The following is a 16,576-nucleotide window of genomic DNA, read 5'->3' as shown; positions in this document are numbered from 1 at the left end:
TTCACAATCTTCTTCGTCTTCTTCTTCAGCAAGATAGATTGGATTGTCGAAGTCATATAAGGGTGTAACAGGATTGTTATCAATGAGATCCGGAGAAGAATCGCATCTGCATGAATGTTGATTCATGCATTGCTTTAGAACCGGTGTGGCAAATTGAAAAAGAAAAATGAAAACATTGCCATTTTTATTTTGTTTTTATTTTTAAACTGCAAAAATAAATGAAAAACAAGGAACACCGCTTTTAACTGAAAAACATCCTTTTATTCATGATGCAAATTTGCAAATTATGAACATGAGGTGGCCCTTACAATGGACCATTACGTGTCGGGCAACACATAAGGCTTTCATGCATATAAAATGAAAACAAGAAAAATATTACTCTTCCAGCAGAGTGACCCGGATGATCTCTTCAGCCTTCCAGTTCTGGATTCCCATCCCTGGTGCGCACGACTTTATCCACCGGTCAATGTCGCAGTCACTATCAGTATCTTCACCCATCATGCAGATGTGATCCGGATCCAGCATTCCGGCACTTGTGAAGGTTACCGACGTACGACGTCCTCTGCCTTGCCCTGAGCCTCGGCCCGGCTGGTACCCCACTCCAAATCAGTTTTTCTTTGCAGGGACCTCCATCATTCTGCCCCAACCAGGAGCCTCTCCACTCTTAACCACCTCAGCGGCCTGCTTGTATGAAGCAATGGACGGTTTCTCCTCTTCTTTGGCAAACAGAGCATTCTCCACCTTAATGGTTTCGAAAGCCTGACTGGGTGTCTCCCAGATTTCACCATCCATCTCAACATACTTGAATGAAGACAGGTGGCTGACAAATATGTCCTCTTCTCCGCACACAGTGACGACTTGTCCTTCCCAGATATACTTCAATTTCTGGTGCAAAGTCGACGTCACTGCCCCAGCAGCATGGATCCATGGCCTACCCAACAAGCAACTATATGCCGGCTGAATATCCATGACATAGAATGTCGACTTGAACACCTCAGGTCCAATCTTCACTGGCAGCTCAACCTCCCCGAATACGGCCCGCTTCGACCCATCAAAAGCCCGCACTATCAGATCTGTCGGAGTCAAAATCAACCCATCACAGTTCAACTTAGTCAAGGCCTTCTTTGGCAACACATTTAACGAGGAGCCGGTATCAACCAGCACATGCGAAAGCACGGCTCCTTTACACTCCATTGCTATGTGTAATGCCCTGTTGTGATTCCTCCCATCCACCGTCAAGTCCATGTCTATAAAGCCCAGCCCATGGCTAGCGTGCACATTAGACACGACCGTTTCCAACTGATTAATGGTGATCTCCTGAGGAACATAGGCTTTCTTCAAAATCTTCAGTAAAGCCTCCCTATGCCCCTCAGAGCTTAACAACAAAGATAAAATGGAGATTTTGGAAGGGGTCTGTTGCAGATGGTCAACCAATTTATACTCGGACTTCTTGATGATTCTCAGAAATTCTTCAGCATCATCATCAAGTTTGTTTTCCAACCCCGCAGGCGCCGGTGTCACCACAGGAGTACTATTATCAACCACATCCTTCCCTTTCGCCCTGGCTAAAGCCTCGGCCTTTTCTTTTTTATCTTTTTCTCCTTCACCTCCCCTCAGGGCACCTGGAGCAAACAACCTTCCACTGCGAGTGAAACCGCTGGGACCGGCATTATCCACCTTTAGCACAGTGGTTTCACTTGCAGATTGCTCTTCTATCTTCTCCCCATTACAGTATACCTCCCCACCATAATGCCACGGCACGGCATCATCTTTGTCGTAGGGAATCGGTCCAGGTACCGTGATGGTAACTGGAGCCGCTTCAACAAGGTTTGACAAATCCACCGGGTCGAAGTAGATTGTTATGGTGGAGACCTCCTCCTTTCCTTTACCACCCTTCTTCTCAATCACAACATCCCTATTGTCCATCAGACCCTGGACCGTCTTCCTCAGCAACATGCATCCCTCGGGAGCAACAGTGCACTCGGCACAACCAGAATCACAACCCGGGTAAACACCATTCTTCAACAACTGCCTCTTAACCTCGGCCAGAGGAGTCTTCAACTGATCAATAGACAACAACCCAACTCGACCCTCCTCGGAGATTGCATTCACCCCCCTTTGACCATGCGCGGGCATGGGATTAGCATTGACATTGGGAGATGGCGCGAAATTGATTGCTTTTGAATCCACCAGGTCTTGAACTGTGTGCTTAAAAGCTTTACAGTTCTCAATGTTATGTCCAGGCGCACCGGAGTGGAATTCACATTTGGCGTTTTCATCATAACTGGCTGGCCTTTGATCAGGTCTCAAAGGTGCCAGAGTCCTTGTTTGTACTAGCCCCAAATCCTGCAACTTTTTAAACAGGAAAGCATAGGTCACTGGAGGTCTGTCAAATTGCCTGTCCGCAGCTCTCCCCCTGACTTGGTACCCAGCCCTCTGTGGCCTTTGCTGGAATGGTTGTCTCTGTTGCTGCTGCTGCTGTTGCGATTGTGCAGGCTGAGACTCAGCAGGAATGGTTACCGCAGCATTGTGCTGGAAGTAACGGTCCCTACTGGGCCCTCGTTGAGCATACACAGCGCTTGTGTCACCCTCTTTCTTCCTTTGGCCACCATTACCAAACGGCTTCTTCGACCCAGACGACGAAGAAGAAGCAGCGCCCTGAATTTTACCAAGCTTCAACCAGCTCTCAATTCTTTCTCCTGCCACAACAATATCAGAAAAATTGGTCACCGGATAACCAACCATTCTTTCAGCAAATGCCCCCTGCAGGGTTCCCATGAACAAATCTGACATCTCCCTATCAACAAGAGGAGGTTGTACTCTAGCAGCCAATTCCCTCCACCGCTGGGCATACTCCTTAAATCCTTCATTGTTCTTCTGAGACATACCCTGCAGCTGGGTACGGCTCGGAGCCATGTCAGCATTAAACTGATACTGCTTGAAGAACGCGTCCCCAAGATCCTGCCAATTTTTAATGTCAGAAGCTTTCAACTTGGTGTACCATTCCAGAGAACCTCCGGACAGGATGTCCTGGAAAAAGTACATCCACAGTTTCTGATCCATTGTATATGCAGAAATTTTGCGGACAAAGGCCTGAAGATGCGTCTCCGGGCAAGAACTCCCATTATATCTATCAAATGTTGGCGCTTTAAACTTTTGCGGGATCAAAATCCCCTCAACCAACCCCATGTTTGACATGTTCACCACCCCAGGAGTGGCATAGCTTTCCAACACTTTAATCTTCTCAGCCAGCAGCTGAATCTCTTTGTTCTGAGGCGGAGCACTGTAGGGAACAAACGGTTCATTCTGCATTGAAAACTGATCAGCCTCCCTATCTTCCTCCCTATCTTCATCAAACCCATAGAACGGAGGCAACATATTGTCCTTCAAATTCAGCCCCGGTTGGCCACCAGCACCAGTATTATTCACCACACCAATAGTTGTCCTCTTTCCGCCGTCACGAGACCCCAGCCCCTGGTTGGAGACTCCATCCAGGTTAACCCCGTTGTTTGCTGCAGAAGCCCGCTTGAGCTTCTCGACTTTGTCTGCTAACGCCTTCTGACCAACTGCAAAGCCTTGCATGATGTTGATCAGCTCAGTCATTTTGTCCTTCAGCTCGAGGATGTCTGTGTTGGGAAGATCCATGAGTCTGGGAGTATTGCGTCTGGTGAAATATCTATGAGGTCGGGTTGAGTGCAAAGGTACAGTTCTTCGAGCACGAGCAATGATTCCTGTAACAATCAAGCACGTTAGCAACAAATACCTGCAAAATAAAACACAAGTTATTATGATCAATGCATGAATGCAATGTCTATCCATATGAAGGACACTTTGTCTCTCGATCCTGGCATCACCGAGACAAATAATAATCCGGCATCAATATTCAGTCATTCAACATTTGATTTCATCATGCGGATCGGAGATATGTGATTTAGCATGATACCCCCAACCATGTGTGTGCTTGTGTGAGTGCATACGGTAAAGCAAATAAAGCTTGAAGATCAATCACTGAATGAAAATCACCATCACATAACAGAAAGTGCACAATCAGTGCCATAGTCATACATCAAATCAGCTACAATTCAAATACAATCCTCCAGACTCAGGGAAAGAAATACAAGCAAGTAGATTCCGTCAACAAGCCTGACGGTAATCCACAACAAATGAAAGATCTAGCTGGATGAGGGTCCCACAGATGGCCCTATCTCATCTTCCATCCTCGCGAACTCTGCGGCGAACCTGAGCTCGGTGTTCTCCTGCTGCAATCTCCCCACTTCTTTCTGATGAATCTTCATCTGTCTGAAGTAGTGGTCTCTCTCAGCAATGTAATGATCTCTCTCGGCCATATAATGATCTCTCTCGGCGATGATCTTCGCTTTCTCTGCTTCCCACTCTGTAGCAAGGCTCCGGGCTCTAGCATCTCTCTGATCCTTCACGAGAATCTGCCTCCTCTTCTGATCCTCAATAACCTTTGCAGCTCTGGCTAGCTTCTCCTTAGTGATGTCGTGCTCTCTGGTAGATGACGCTAGGGCTTGGTTAATTTTCCCATAGTAGGCAGTGTCTATCTCAAAGCGCTTTGCTTCCATGGCATGTCGCTTGTCTTGATCTTCCATCTTCACTTTGATCTCCTGGTTGGCTATCTGAACCCGAGCAACAGTCATCTCCAATTCCGCTTTCTCCACAAGCAACTGATCTCTGGCTCTCTTCATCTCGAGGAATTCTTCCATACTGACAGAAGAACTGGGACCCTCGATCATAGGACACCCAAGATCACCTCCCGGAAATGGTAGATGTGTAATCTCAATTCTCTTCCGCAACCAATCGTCAAATAAAGGAAAATACCGACTGTTGACTTTCCCATAAGGAATCTCGCCCTTCCTCTGAATATCACGCCACTCATCCAATACTTGCCTCAGCTTGGTCTGGTTACCATCAATCGGGAAATAAAAGGACTCCTGAATCTCTCGCCCGAGAGGAGGACCCTCTACAGCAAACCTCATCTGTCTCCTGAGAAGCACCGGGTTGTAATTGATGCAACCCTGAACTCCCACAAGAGGCACATTAGGTAAACTCCCACAACTATATATGAAATCCCGGCCAGCCAAACCATTATGAGTCGTGTGAGCAGAGGGACGACTCACAGAATAGTGGGGGATAGATTGCATATCCCTTGGCTTCCACCAATTGCCTCATAGAGGTCTTCACCTGCTTGGCACAAATGTAAACAACCACAAACATCGCCTCTTAAGGAGGACTTCAGACAGTTGCCTGGCCAAATAACAAGCCAGGTCTTCCAGACTACATGAAGTATAGAGATTCTACCTCCACTGGTTAAAAAACCAAGCAACAGCAAGCAAGTTCTTAAAGAACTGTAAGCGACTAAAGGTACCTGAAATCAATCAAGTATCATCAGTACTCAGACAAACCAACGATAAACAGCAAATGTTAATCTATACAGACTATACAGATTAAGCAACACAGGTTAATGCACACAAGTGCAAGCTATAAGCTCAAGCTCAAGCTTCACAACCTACAAAACAAAGTCATGTTAGTTCACAACACCCAACAATCTCAATTTAATTGACTTGAATCATTCTCCTTAAGCTTTGTGCATTTCATCCTGAAAATCCACACCAAATGTGAGAAACTAGACCACTAGGCCAAGCCTAGGGTCCAAAAGGGAGAAAAAATTCTAAACAGCAAGCAATTCTCAACCAAAATCAAATTCAAGCAATTCAAAAGCAAATGCAATTGGTCCCATGCTCATATCATTCACCATTTTCATTTTATGCACAATTTGGTACAAACTAGGTCCAATGCAACATCAAATGTCCAAACAGAATGAATTCCATCAAAAGCATACCAAAACAATTCCAAAAAATCCTCAAATAATTCACACCTAAACAGGACACAATCAACAAGTAGCATGTCAATTTTCAGCTCAATTGGACAAAAGGAACTAGGCCAATGAAAATCAAGGAATCCAGACATAATTATTCAAGCCAATTCATAGCACCAACACATGCATTCACTTCAAAAATTCATAAATCAGTGAGAACATTTAAGAAATGAATGGGACCAAAATAGTGATGTCCTATAATGTGTCTATAATCAGCATACCAAATTTCACATCCATACAATACCATATGAGAATTTCACAAGAGATTTACAAACATGTGTCACACAAGGTTGCATAATGAACCAATAGTGAAGAAAATTATCAATCAAATGGAAAATGCCATAGAAAAATCCAGAAAAATTCTCATGTTATCTCAACACATCAATGATCATCCATGTAAAATTTCAATCCAATCCAACAATCATAGGTCATGCAAATAAATTCATGAAGTTGACCTAGCTAGGTGTGACACAAATTGTCACACCTAGATTCAAAAAATCATATCTCAATCATCAGGTATCCAAAAATCATAAACTTTACATGGAAATCACCATCAACATGTCCAGAATGAGCACAAAAAATTTCAGGAATTTCTTTAAATGTATGAGCATTTCATGATGAAAATGGCAAAACATGTAAAAAATACACACAAGTCAAAGATCAATAGGCCAAGTCAACATTTTTCCATGCACAACTTTTGTAACCATGCCTATAAAAAACTAGAGAGAATTTGGGATCTATCAAAAAAAGTCTCACTATTTTTGGATTAGTAATTATTTTTTTATGAATTTCTAAAGTTTTGATTAATTATTGAATAATTATTTAACATGTAAACGAATTAATTAATGGAGCAGTGGCAGAACTGTAATTATCGCTAGCCAGGCCAAATTCATTAATGCGGTGTCACGTCCTTATTGGCTGTGCTTGGAGGGAAACAAAAAATTCAAAACAGAAACGCATGGCACGGATCAAAACAACATATTTTCCAGAATCTTCATCGTTCTTCCCGTGTTCTTCGAGCCAAATTCCGGAAAATTGAAAACACGCAAATCTCAACCAAAACTAATAAATCATATATCATTCTCTTCGTCCTTCCACGTACATTCAAGATATGCTAACGAAATCTCCTAATTTCTACTATATCTCACGGATCGATCAAAAAACTAAATGACATCAAACATTCAAATCAACATTTCTCACTTATCAATGCACCAATTCAAAAACTACGAGTATCATGCTCATCTACGTTGCAAGCACTTCAAAACGCATATATAAATTCAAAGAATGGTGAAGTTCGAAATGTGACCTTGTGTTAATGGCAGAAGTTGTTCTTGAGGAATTTGGATGTGATTCTTCAAAACAGTACAAGAGGAAGGTTGAGGAAGATGATTGGAGAAGTTAGATTAGCTCAAACACGATCCAAGTGGAAGAATTCTCCAAACTCCATTGTTGAGCATGATGTGAACAGTTGCGATTTGGATACTTTCTTGCTTCAATTCCTCAAAACAGTCCAAGCTTATGGTTTATGGAGCATGAATCTTCAAGAATCTTGCAATTTCATTGAGAATTGATGGAGTTTTGGCCAAAAATGTGATGAAGGTTTTTGATGAATTTTGGAGAAAAATGGAAAAATAGTTAGAGATTCTTGGAGATTGCAATTGTGATCAAAATTCTGTTACAATTAGTGATATATACTCCAGCTCTAATCACCTTGTTAATCACTAATTAACCAAATGCAATGTAATTAGCATAATGTGTAATTTACAAAGCAAGGGCAAAAATGAATTTTCACCCTGGGGCCCATGACAGCTGTATGACAGCTCACACACTCTCAAAATGCCATGTGTGATGTGTTGCAACTTGTCCCATGGTCATTGGCCTTGTAATCTTGATTTTCACCATGCTATGCCACTTTATGCATTTTCAAGTACACTTCAAAAATGACTTGTTCAAATATTGCACCTTGGATGTTTATGACAGTTCAAACCATTTCCAATTTGCATTTGTGAGGTGTTGCAAAAATCCTCATTCCAAAATTCTCATTATTTCTCAACTTGGACCATTTTGCCCTTGGATCTTTAACTGTACACTTGAAAATTGACTTTTTGCATTGACCATTTTTTAGGAATTCCAATTATGCACCATGAAAGTACATGTCAAATGGAGTTTGCACATAAAAAGATCACTCAATTTGGACACTCCATGTGGAAGTTATGCCCCTCTGATTATGGGTCATTTTTGAAATTGAATGGACCATAACTTGCCAACCATACATGGGAATTTCAAGTTCTTGGACTTTTTGAAAAGGTGAGAACAAGATCTACAACTTTCATGTTGAACAAATTTTCATTTGAAGCATTTTTGGACACGTGGTCTTGAGGTCAAAAACTTTTCATTTTTGGAAACTTCAATTACAAGTCACTTTCTATTTTTGGCAGTTTTTGTCTTGACTTTATTTTCTCCATTCTTGAGCTTTGAAATGTCAAATAACACTTGTTCCAACATGAATGAAGTGTCTCCAACTCTCTCCCACCTCCAAATCCATAAAATCAAGCACAGTTGACTTTTTCAACTGATAGATGAATCTGGCCCTCCACTGATCAAACTGAGCTCCAATCTCCTGATGAAATGGCCCAAGGGTGAAACCCTAGCCTCCATAAGCTCAATAAAACCAAGGAATGATCCCCATATACATCATAGACCCCCTCTCCTAGCCATGCCCTGATTGGCCCAATGCAACTGATTAGGGTTGACCAGTGGTCAAAACCCTAATCTCAAGGAATCTGCTTCAACACTTGATGATGACAAACCATGATGATGATGATGAATCATTTCAATCAAGATGAAGATCAATATCCTTTGAGAATCATGAAACTCTAATTTGGACCTCCACATCCTCAGATGATTAATGACCAGTCCACTGAAACCCTAGCTTGCACATAACCTCTTCATCTTCTGATCAAGACTTGGGAGAATGGCTTGCACAATGTAACCACATGATATGCAATATGCAATGCCTAATGACCTAAAAATGATATGCAATATGTTAAGCTAGTCCCAAGAGAGGAGGGCAAATTTAGAGGTGTTACAGCTGCCCCTATTCAATCCACTGTGAACCTGTCGATATGAATAGCCTCGACTTTCAGATGATCAGGATGAAGAGTGATTGAATACCAAGAACAGACGAACAATTTGCACTCTGATGGGAAAATAATTAATAACGCCTGTCAGAATCGGCGAAGAACAATCTTGCAACAAAAATCCGTCTGGAACGGAGAAAACCGGCCTGATCACCGAAACAGCAACATCGACCTGGATACCAAAAATAAATGGTAACGCAGGGATAACCATGGCCTGAACACCACACATCCGCTGGGGATTATATTTCTTTTTCTTTTTATGCTTTTCTTGAACCCCAAAATTTCCTGATCTTTCTTTGCTTTTTTCATTTTCTTGAACCCCGAAACTTTCTTCTGCGCAAATGATCCTCGGATCACCGCATTTGAACCCCACTCTCCTGTTTGCCAAAATAATGAACCCCATTCTCCAGTTTGAACCCCAGTCGCCTGACGATAACTCGCGATCGCCAATGTGAACCCCGTGCTCCGGAAAATGCCGCAACATCTCCCTTTCTCCGTTTGAACCCCGTCTCCAGAAAATGCCTCAACATCTTCCTTTCTCCATTTGAACCCCGATCTCCAACTTCTTGTGATAATTCCGCTGGCAACGCCGGAAATAACATCAACACCACTCTGAGGGCGACATGTCAGAGGGTACACCTTCACAAAAGGAAGGTAGCATGTGTATCTCTTCCTCGGAAGACACCTATAACGATCTCCATTGGCCTCAGCCAGAGTCTAAGGTAACACATGAACAGAAGATAATCCTGAGGACCTCATCCTGGATATAATCTTCAACTCCAATCTCCATATGAACCCCAGAAAATACCTCAGCATATACTCTTCTCTGATTGAACCCCGATCTCCAGAAAATGTCGCAACACTTCCCTTTCTTCATTTGAACCCCATCTCCAGAAAATGCCTCAACATCTCCTTTTCTCCATTTGAACCCCGGAATCGCGCTGATCGCGTAACGTCTTCTGATATTATCTCCATCTCTGTCCGACGAAAACATCATCCAGTATCGCGCTACTGGAGAACATTGCTGATCTGACGTCGTGATGCTGAACTCCTCGGAGTACCATCTTCACCATCTGATGAAACCAAACCTTCAAGCGGTAACCACGGCTTGAATCGCGCTGATCGCGTAACCTTTCCATCTCTGCCCGACGGAAAAACTCCTCCAGTATCGCACTACTGGGGAAATACCTTTGATCAAATCATGAGGCCAAACTCCTCGGAGTAACACCTCTACTTCTGGTAAAACCACCTCTCAAACGGTAACCACAGTTTGAGACTAGCGTATGCGTGCAATAATGATGCATGATTGATTTTTTCTGCGTAATGCTCCATAATTATGGAAATGCTACGCGATTTATTTATTTTTTCTATGCAATATGCTATGCTTATTTACATGATGAATGCATAAAAAATATCCCCCTCAAGGGACTCTTCTGGGAAGCACGAGACACTCTGCTGAGGAACTCGTCAATACCCCGATCTCCACCCTGCTGGGGAATAATACTGCTGCTGGGAAATAGGCAACCCTTGTTGGGGAAGAACCTCCTTTGCACACAATCCGCTCGAGGAAATGCTGGGGATAAGCACCACCAACGCTCTGTGGGGATACAGCAGTCTTTGACTTGCTGAGGATATCAATCCCAACTCTGCTTTGGGAACCCTCACAGATACCTGACGACTTCACTGGGGAAATGCTCACAGATACTCCGCTAGGAAAACAGCCACCTTCAGGCCTGGCAACTGGGGAAGCACCGATCTGACACCTGCTGGGGATAACCATCCGGACCCTGCTAAGGAAGCGAATGCTACTCCGCTGGGGATTACCCATGCAATCCATAGGTAGAATCAACTCAGCTGGGGATGCAGATATCAGACTGCTACGGAAACTCATCCAATCCACTGGTAGGATGAACACTGCTGGAGATATATTTCATTGAAACCCGCTCCACTCGGGGAATAGCAACCTTCAGGCCTGGCTGCTGAGGAAACACCGTTGTAAACCTACCGGGGATGACCATCTCGACTCGGCTAAGGGAAGTCACAAACCTTGGATCTGCAGGGGAGTTAGTCCTCACAACTCTGCTTGGGGACTTAGCTGGGGAAATGAGAAAAGTTGGTACAGAACACCTGTCGACTCGTCGAACCATGGTATCCAACTCCCAATCTCGTATCCGCTTTCCACTTTTGAGAACTCCCAGACTTGTCTGGACCTTTTCTGCTCCATCATCTTGTATTCCCAATCGCTCCACGCTCGACGAGACGTACTCCTGGGAATTATATAGAAATTTCAATTTTCCGACTTTCAAGAGTCTTCTTGATTAATTTCAAAGGTCGTCGGACGTCTCGCGTCGTCTCTTCCTACCGTCCTCCTCTGGGGAATTTCTACAGACTTTCCAATCTTCCGACTTTGAAGAGTCTTCTTGATTACCATCAAGGATCGTCGTACATCTCAACGTCTTCGTCATTCTTTCATATTCATTTGTTCCTGAGCGAACTCTCTGGGGATTTGCTACAAAGCTTCCACACCACAACCTGCAAGTGAATGGAAATACCTAACAGTTCCTGCAAAACAGATCGTTAGATAAAACCGTGCCCCAGGCGTGTCAAGACTTCAACACTTGGGTCACTCAACCTTCCAAATAAGATTTCAAGCTTTCCATCTTATAAACATGCATTGGAAGGAACCTGTATGTCTTAAAATGCAAGATTCTTTATCAAAATAATCGGATGTTTTTGCAATCAAAGCGGTAATGAAAAACAAAAACAAAATTATTTGACTGAATATGCATTTTATTGATTGGAAAAGTGTGGCTCAAATGAGCAATACAAAGGAAGCAATTCCTGAAAAGAGGTAAATGCCAAAATCACTTAAGTATTTGGTACCTTACCATATTTCGTATTTTGCTTAAGTACACCATACCTTACGATGTTCCTTAATTATTCTATCTCTCATCAATCTGTCCTTTGTGTGTGACCCTATAGGTTTTCGCGACGTTGGCAATTATATTAAATCACGCATTTAACATAATAAACAGTGAGCGGTATCTAGCAACACATCACTGCTACCCAAGTCACGAAAATGTCATGTGATCTGACAAAACCTCCTGTGATAATAATTATGTGTATAATTACCCCTTTGCCCTTATGTCTATATTGAACACAAGGTATAGACCGTGTCACCCTTGTCCAGTTCAATATTGGGCCCATAGACATTTATCCTGTTACGCAGGATTGGCAAATTCCATCTAGGACACTCATGTCCCTCAGCATGCTTCGTGGAGTACCCATCAACTGTCTTTATGGTTATCCAGTTACGGACAACGTTGGATCAGTAATAAAGCACTCGACTCTACATCTAGGATCCATAGTGGTTTCAGGTCGAAGAGTGGTATACACTATTATCACCATGAGAATAACTTATGACACTTTTGCATAACTTTCTATATAGTATTCTCATAGCGGGTCAATCCGGTATAAATATTACTCCTAATATTCATACCTATGTTTAAGACTTGATAACTCTTTATCCATGATCCATGAGATGTGATCATCAGTCTACAAACACAATAGTCTTAATGCTTTAATGTTATCCCACTTCACATTAAAGCTCGACTACGGATACTTTAAGAATAGTGTCCTTATGTTTAATGTGTTCTCATGATTAAGTCACACTTAATACATTAAACGGACTATCTATTCCAGGGACTTTATTAATCAACCATAATAAAGAAAATGCCTTTAAATAATTCGATACAAGTACCAAAAATATTGGTCTCTAGGGCTTACACCAACATGATCTCCCAATTTGACATCTCTTTTGAATCCATTTTTCATATCTATTAACAGTGAAGAATCACCATACATATGGTTGTTACAACCAATGTCCATAAACCACACATTTTGTCGACTGATTCTAGAATATTCAACATATGTCATAAGCAACATCTCTTCTAATTCTTCAAGATCGACATAGTTGGTTTGCTTCCCTAAATTTGGACACTCTTACTTACAGTGTCTTAGTTAATGGCATGTGTAGCATTCAATTGTCGCCCCATTGTAACTTTGTCGCCCACTGCCTCTTCCTCTTCCTCTTTTGAAATCTCTTTTCCCTCATCCTCTTCCACCATTTCGTTCATCATATGACACATTGAAAGCATGCTCTTTGTCTCCGAATTTATTATACATTTTCTAATTGACAAGAAGAGAACTTTGTAAGGCATCAACAAAGAGTTTATCAATGTGTTTCGCCTCTTCCATAGAACAAAATATATAGTTCCATTTCAGCGAGGGTTCTCAGGATCTTCTATTTGATCTTGACATCATCCATATCCTCTCCATAATTTCTTATATCATTTTCAATCATCATAACACGGCTAAAATAATCATTGATTGATTCATCTTGTTTCATAGTTATGACCTTAAACTCTTTGTGTAGGTGGTTGAGTTGAACCCTCTGAACTCGAGTATTCCCTTGACATTTCATCTTAATGGAATCTTAGAGTTTCTTAGATGTCTCCTTCTAAGTGATTGTTTTAAGAATTGACTTCTCAAGAGATTAAAATAAGTAATTCTTATCCTTTAGATCCTTGAGTTATGTTTCCTCCAGTGTCTTATTTTTTGTTGTTGTCAACACTTCATCAGCACCTGGTTGTGAATATCCAGATTTCACAACACTCCAAAGCTCATTAGATCATAGTAGATTCTTCATAACCATGCTCTGGTGGTTATAATCACCATCGTATTTTGGAATAGAGGATTGAGAAAAACCACCATTTCCTTCATATATTGCTTACAAAATCTCCCTCTTTTTTTCTTTTCTCTATATGAATTCTAGCTTTGGATACCAAATTGTTAGAAAGTTCTAATAACATACTTAGTTTATTGAATAATATAAAAGCTAATATATCTATCATAAAACTTAACTAGAAAATAGGAACTAATAAAGATTAAATCAAAATGAATGCAAGTGTTTTGCTAACAACCCAATACAACAGGACACTTATTCTAACAACATAAATTATATTTTGACACCCATTATTTACACTACATTATATATATTGTTCTCAAATATCAATTTTTATGTAATTCACCTAACAAGTAAGGGCAATTTGGTCAATATAAATTGAGTGTTAGAGTTTACCTAAAAGAGATATTATATTTCATATTCAATTTTCCTTTCTCTCTTATCAACTCATCGTAAGCTCTCTCTTACCAAGTTACAACAGCGACATAATTTTTTCTCTTAACAAACAAAAACAAATTTGTATCTCCTCTTTGCAACACCTCTTTCTCTCTTAACAATCGACGACAACACTTTTCCTCTCTCAATTAAATGATTTGAGGTGACGCTCTTCCTTTGTCAATAAAAATTTTTATGACACCTTTTTTCTCTCAACAAATGAATTTCGACATCCAAGTAAGTTATATTGTTTTCCTTTCCATAACAACAAGTGGTTGATATATAATAAAGTAAAGACATCAGAATACTCTTTACAACTTACATACACATAGGAAATTAGTTTTCTATGTAATCTTAATTAAAAAGATAGTCTATAAAGATTTGGTTTTAAAGATTCAAAATCAAAATGTTGTGAAATATTGTTGTCCTAAAAAACCCCAACGTCCCAACTTCTAGTTGGTTTGTTTCAAGTCTTGAAAATTTCCTTTATTTTTGTATTGATTATGGTTTTCATTTTTGTTTTATTTTGCCATCATCTTAACTTCTTTATTGCTGAAACATGACATTATCAAGAAAGTTAACAAATACTGAAGTAAGTAAGACATCAAGTAATTGCATTTTCATTGTTGCATTTTATTTATCAATAATATTAACCAATTTTTACCATAAATTTAAGGTACACATTAGGCATAGTTGTATCCTGGTTACTTTAAGCAGTACTAACGAAAGCTTAACATAAGCTCAACATGCCAAAATCACATGCACCCCATTCAAGTGGGTGTTGAATATATATAATAACTTCTTAGTATCATGTAGTCTATTGTGGGATTTATTAACTAGATGGGATGCACATAGTAGGAGGCTTCGGGTTATGGGATAAGATAATTCCCTTTACTCAGGTTGATGTTTATTTTTCTATTGGGTTATCTATTGTTGGTAAGTCCCGAGTAGTTGAAGAAGACCTACGTGTGAAACTTTAGGTCTATTTAAATGGGCTAAGGTAACCGTTGTCAATATTCGCAAACAACTTCATGTCCACAAGCATATATATTAGTTAACTTTACTAGACTTTACATATTACTTGAAACTATTGTTTATAACTTTGTGGTTGGTAGTTTATGTGAGTCTTCAATTATGTTGAAAAAGTGCAAAATGAGTCACATACACATTTAAATGGGTGTGTTGCCATATCATATGTATATAGATTATATAACTTTATAGTACCGTTTCTATCTTGAAATTTTTATTATACATCCTCTAATATTTGTTATAGATTTGGGCATTCAACCACTTATCTTCGGGGAAAACACATTTTGTTTATAGATTTTCTTTTCCACGTGTATTGAATTGACCAATTATAAGTATCAAGAAGAAAAATATTGAAAAATCATTTGAAAAAACATGGTAAGTATTTAATTTACAGGTCTGTAAAACATATTTTAACCTTCATTGTTGTGTGTTTAAATTGATTTTTATTTTGGTAGATAATTGAAACATTGGTTGCAACAGGGAAGAACTGAAACATGACATTGTTGGTGTTGCTATGTTTGAATAAGGAAAACAGTTTGTGGATGTTCATGATTATCAATGATTGGTGGCTGAGAATAAATAATTCAGATAGAGGATATTAGTTCTTCATGATGAAATGAAGATGATTAAATATGCGAGAGTTAACACTTTGTTTGATGATGAGGATGTTTATGATTACCAACAACTTGGGAATTTTATCAATGAAGATGAAGTAGGAACTTCTAATGGAGATGTGGAAGATAAAACTCCATTTAATATTGATATTAATGTTATGGAAAACCAATCAAAGTCAGCATCAAACATGGCTACAAGAATGAAGAAAAAACCAAGGAAGCGTGAAAAAAAAGACTAGGATGAATTTGTAAATCATTAGTGTTATAGTGTAGAATTTGAAATTTTGTGTTGTAGTGCAGAATTTTAAAAAATATGTTGTTGTACAGAATTTGATGTGTTGTAGTGCAGAATTTGGCACAATGTGTTAAAAATTTGTGGTTCTGTTTTGTTTATATGCATAATGTGTTGATTATGTTAAACTTAATTTTGTGTTTAATGTGTTGATTATGTTATAGTTCATTTTGTAGCGATATTGTCAAGGAAACCAAATTTTGATATGTTCAAATGTCTCTACCTACATTAACCAAGTTTTAAGCAGTATTAACTAAATTTTTGAACTGCATTAACCAGTTTTGGTTTAACGATTTTGCTTTGTTTTCATGTATGGGCCTGCACTAACCAAAGTTTAACTGCAATTAACCAAATTCCTGCATTGCATTAATCAACCTTGCTCTACCAATTTTGTTGTTTTGATGTATGGACCTATATTAACCA

The sequence above is a fragment of the Lathyrus oleraceus genome, chromosome 7, assembly GCF_024323335.1.
Source record: "Lathyrus oleraceus cultivar Zhongwan6 chromosome 7, CAAS_Psat_ZW6_1.0, whole genome shotgun sequence".
Lineage (NCBI taxonomy): Eukaryota > Viridiplantae > Streptophyta > Magnoliopsida > Fabales > Fabaceae > Lathyrus > Lathyrus oleraceus.
The sequence above is the reverse complement of the archived record's forward strand: the minus strand, read 5'-3'. Positions refer to the sequence as shown.